Genomic DNA, 5320 nt, shown 5'->3' with positions numbered 1-5320 from the left:
ATCCCTACAAACCCTTCCTATTCATATACCCATCCAAATGCCTCTTAAATGTTGTAATTGTACTAGCCTCCACCACATCCTCTGGCAGCTCATTCCATACACTTACCACCCTCTGTGTGAAAAAGTTGCCCCTTAGGTCCCTTTTATATCTTTCCCCTCTCACCCTAAACTTATGTCCTCTAGTTCTGGACTCCCCGACATTGTCTATTTATCCTATCCATGCCCCTCATAATTTTGTAACCTCTGTAAAGTCACCCCTCAGCCTCCGATGGTCCAAGGAAAACAGCCCCAGTCTGTTTAGCCTCTCTCTATAGCTCAAATCCTCCAGCCCTGCCAACGTCCTTGTAAATCTTTTTGGAACCCTTTCAAATTTCACAACATCTTTCCAATAGGAAGGAGACCAGAATTGCACACAATATTCCAACAGTGGCCAAACCAATGTCCTGTACAGCCACAAAATGACCTCCCAACTCCTGTACTCAATACTCTGACCAATAAAACATCTTCTTCACTATCCTATCTACCTGCGACTCCACTTTCAAGGAGCTATGAACCTGCACGCCAAGGCCTCTTTGTTCAGCAACACTCCCTAGGACCTTACCATTAAGTGTATAAGTCCTGCTAAGATTTGCTTTCCCAAAGTGCAGCACCTCGCATTTATCTGAATTAAACTCCACCTGCCACTTCTCAGCCCATTGGCCCATCTGGTCCAGATCCTGTTGTAATCTGAGGTAACTCTCTTCTCTGTCCACTGCACCTCCAATTTTGGGGTCATCTGCAAACATACTAACTGTATCTCTTATGCTCGCATCCAAATCATTTATGTAAATGACAAAGAGTAGTGAAATATTCAGTTGTATCGATTGTTACAAAGGAAATACAGGAATGAAACTGGACAGACATCTGGCATCGATCTTGGCAATAGAACCAATAGCAGCAAGTATGGTCCTGTCAACCCTGCAAAATCTAAAAATGGGAGATCTATCTCACAAACTTGTAAAACTACAATCTGTTATACTCATGGAATTATTGCTTATTAAGTCCCAGACACCATCATCACTGGATATATGTCCTGTCCGACCATCAGGACAGACCCAGCAGAGGTGGCAGCACAGTTGAGAAGGAGTTGCATTGCATCCAGAAACCATGAAATCTCACAGCATCAGGTTAAACATGGACAAAGATACTTCCTGCTGATTAACATGTACCATCCTTCCTTGGTTGTTGAATCAGTATTCTTCCGTGTTGAAAATCACTTGGTGGAAACACTGACACTGGCAAGGACATAGAAGTATTCTAAGTGGAGGATTTCAATGTCCACCACCAAGAGTGGTGCAGCAGTAACACCATTGAGCTGGTTGAGTCCTAAAGGATATAACTACTGGACTGGGTCTGCAGTGAGGGAACTAACGAGGAAAAACATACTTGATCTCATCCTTGCCAATCTGCCTGCCACAGATGCATGTCTGTGGCAGTATCAGTAAGAGTAACCGCCACACAATCCTTGTAGAGATGAAATCTTCACATTGAGGATAACTCCATTGTGTTGTGTGCCACTATTACCATGCTATATGGGACAGACTTCAAAACAGGTCTAGCGGGGGATCCAAGATGGCGGCGACCCAGCAAGTCTGAGTCTATAGTGCTCTTCCCAAGACTTGGGTAAAGTGGGTCACCCACCCCCACCACACTCACCAAATCATTCATAATAGCTGTTAAATTTAAATAGTTGTTTAGTATTACATTTAAATAGTCTAATATTTAGTGAAAAATGACCAAAGGGAAGGGAGCCCGAAGCTCTCAACAAGCAGGATCCCCTCGCCCACCTTCTCCCTCTTCAGCTGCAGCAGAGGCGTCCGCAGCCGCCCCGGGGGACTTACCGACTGTAACAAGCCTTGTGGAGATGATCGCCAAGCTGGACGCAAAGATCGACGCATTTATCGAGGAGTCCCGAAATCGATGGGAATCACTCTCGGCCGCGCTGCAGAAGCACGGCCGAGACATCCAGGAACTCAAGCGCCAAGTCGGAGGGGCGGAGTTAAAGGCCGCGACCTCTGAGACTGCAGCTCAATCGGCCGCGGATCAGGTCCGGACTCTCGAGCAGCGAGTCCGGACCTTAGAAAATCATATTGGCGACCTCGATAATCGCGGTCGTCGAAAAAATATTCGTTTGCTGGGCCTTTCCGAACGGGAAGAGGAAGGCCAGCTTACAGCATTCCTGGAGCAGTGGCTGCCACAGCTTTTAAATCTGGAGGCTGGATCAGGCCAGGTAAGGGTGGAATGGGCCTACCGGGTCGCAATACGTGGGCCCGGCTCAAACCAGCGCCCACGCCCGGTCCTGTTCCAGCTGCAGAGCTATAGGGAGAGGCAGATGCTCCTAGAAGCCTCAAGAAATCTTGGAAAAGTAAGTAATCTAATCTAATCTAAAAGACCCCCAAGCCATGATCTATAAAGGATCCAAGATCATACTATTTCAGGACTTTTCCCCAGCTCTGGTCTGAAAGAGGAAGGCATTCGATGAGGTGAAGAAGCGTTTAAGGGACTTAAATATTCAGTATTCCCTACACTATCCAGCGATGCTACGCTTTAACCACGAAGGATCCATATATAACTTTGGATCACCAGAGAAGGCTAAGGAATTCTTGGACTCTCGTAGATAAACTGTAAGAGATAGTGGATGTTGGTTTGCCTTTCCCCCCACTTTGGTCTATATCCCCCCCCTTTTTTTTGTCTCTCTTTTTTTCTTACTTTATTGTTTAATATTATCATGGGGGGTGGGGAGAGGGATTTGATTTTCTCCCCCCCCTGCTTGGGGTTGTTTTCTTTTATTACTTTATGTATATATGTGGGTATGTATGTATGTATATATATGTTGGGGCGTTTGGTTAATGTTGGTGGGGGGAGGTGGTTACCTTATTCTATTTTACCTCTGTCTTTAGGAGCGGAGTTGTTTCTCCCCTGTTATTTTTTATTATTATATTTAATTATTACTTGTTGAGGTTGTAATTTTATAGTTATATATTTATATATGGTATTAACATTCCCAAATATATCCAGGTGTTGGTGTGAGCGGGGGTGGGGTGCTCACTGTTAATTCTAGCTTTGTATTATATTTGAATTCTCCTCATTTTATTGAGGAGCACCTGGGTCAAGGGTGGGGCACTGGTTGGGAGAGGATAAGATGGACTTTTGGAGAGGAAGTGACACTCCCTGGGAACAAGGGGGAAAATCTCCACTTAGGTACATTTTATATTTTTTTTATTTAGAAATAGTTTTTTATTATACTGTTGTGAGTGTATTTGAAAGCCTTTATTTTTGTAAATTTTATATGCTGTATGCTCGGGATGTTCCAGATAGGGTTTCCCCTCCTGAGGGGTCTCGGATTTGCCCAGATGATTATGGTTGATCAGTCGGTTAAGTGGTGCACCTGGAATGTCAGGGGGAGTAATTCGCCAGTTAAAAGGAAGAAAATATTATCAAACCTTAAGAAAGAGAGAGTTGATATAGCTCTCCTACAAGAGACACACCTGTCGGATAAAGAACACTTAAAATTACGACAGGGTGGATTTGATCAGGCCTTTTTTCTTCTTTTAGCTCAAAAAGCAGGGGAGTTGTTATTCTTGTTTGGAAGAATTTCCCTTTCAAAATCCTAAATCAGATAAAAGATGAATTTGGACGATATGATTTGATTAAAGCCCTCATAAATGGAGAGGAATATGGGATTTTAAATTTGTACTGCCCCCCGGCACACCCCTTTAAATTTATAACGGAAGCTTTTTCAAAATTGATGGCCTTGATGTCATACAATTATAGGGGGAGACTTTAACTGTATTATGGATCCGGAAATAGATAGGATTCCCAAGAGTGCTGCCGGAGTATCTCCCAGATCTAGACAACTGGCGGATCTGAATAAAGAATTAGGATTGGTAGATGTATGGAGATGTCTTCACCCACAGGGCAGAGATTTTTCTTTCTACTCTAATCCACATAAATGTCATACTAGAATTGATATGCTTTTTGCCCCCTCGATTTTTTAAAATTCCATATCATCCTGTAAAATAGGTAGTATAACGATTTCCGACCACGCTGCTGTATATATGGAAACTAAGGCAAGGAACAATGGGACATCCGCTCGGCATTGGCGTATGGACCCCTTCCTGATAAAAGATAGTAAATTTGTAAAGTACTTCTCCCAAGAATTTAAAACTTCTTTAGAAATTAATTCAGGTACGGCTAGCAATCCATCAATGATGTGGGAGACCATCAAAGCTTATGCATGAGGTTTAATCATCTCCTACTCAGCGACCCAGAAAAAATTGAAGGGAGAACAACAGCGCCTGCTCGAAGCTCGCTTAAAAGCAGCTGAAACAGCATACGCTGATAGACCTTCCATTATAAAATTGCAAAGGATTACGGCTCTCAGGACAGCTCTAAACACTACGCTTACTCAAACTGCTAAGAGGGAAATATTATTTGCAAACCAAAGGTTATATGAATATGGCGACAAACCGGGTAGATACTTAGCATTTCTTGTAAAGAAAAAGAAGGCTCCTCAGACTATTACGTCTATCAAGGGAAGTACAGGTACTCTGACTCATGATCATAAAAAGATTAATGCGACCTTTAGAGAATTTTATTCTGAGTTATATAAATCGCAGGATTGTGAAGATAGGACTAGGAGGACAGTCATTTTTTAAAAATTTGACCTTTCCGGGTCTAACTCCGGAACAGGTATCGGTCCTAAATGCTCCTCTAACAGTCCAAGAAATACTTGATTCAATTAGGCAACTCCAGAGCGGAAAGGCACTCGGCCCAGATGGTTTTCAAGCTGAATTCTATAAAGAATTTACAGAAATATTGGCTGATCCACTTATGGACATGTATAACTTTGCATATAGTCAGGGCTGTCTCCCGCCTTCGCTGAAAGAGGCAAATATCTCTCTTATCCTTAAAAAAGGAAAAGATCCAGAAGACTGTACATCATATAGACCAATATCCTTGCTAAATGTAGATTTTAAAATCCTCTCTAAAATGTTAGCACTGAGACTAGAAAGGGTACTACCACATATTATAAAGGAGGATCAGACAGGATTTATTAAGGGCCGTGGATCATCCAATAATATTAGAAGGGTTTTGAATATGATTCAAGCCTGTCATCAGGGAAAGATACCAGGAGTAGTAATTTCATTAGACGCGGAAAAGGCATTCGACAGGGTTGAATGGTCATATTTGTTTTACACATTGGAAAGGTTTGGCATTGGACAGGTGTTTACCAAATGGATCTCAACATTGTATAGTGATCCCAAAGCAGTTGTGGTTA

The sequence above is a fragment of the Hemiscyllium ocellatum genome, chromosome 29 (genome assembly GCF_020745735.1).
Source record: "Hemiscyllium ocellatum isolate sHemOce1 chromosome 29, sHemOce1.pat.X.cur, whole genome shotgun sequence".
Classification (NCBI taxonomy): domain Eukaryota; kingdom Metazoa; phylum Chordata; class Chondrichthyes; order Orectolobiformes; family Hemiscylliidae; genus Hemiscyllium; species Hemiscyllium ocellatum.
Note: the sequence above shows the minus strand (reverse complement) of the source record.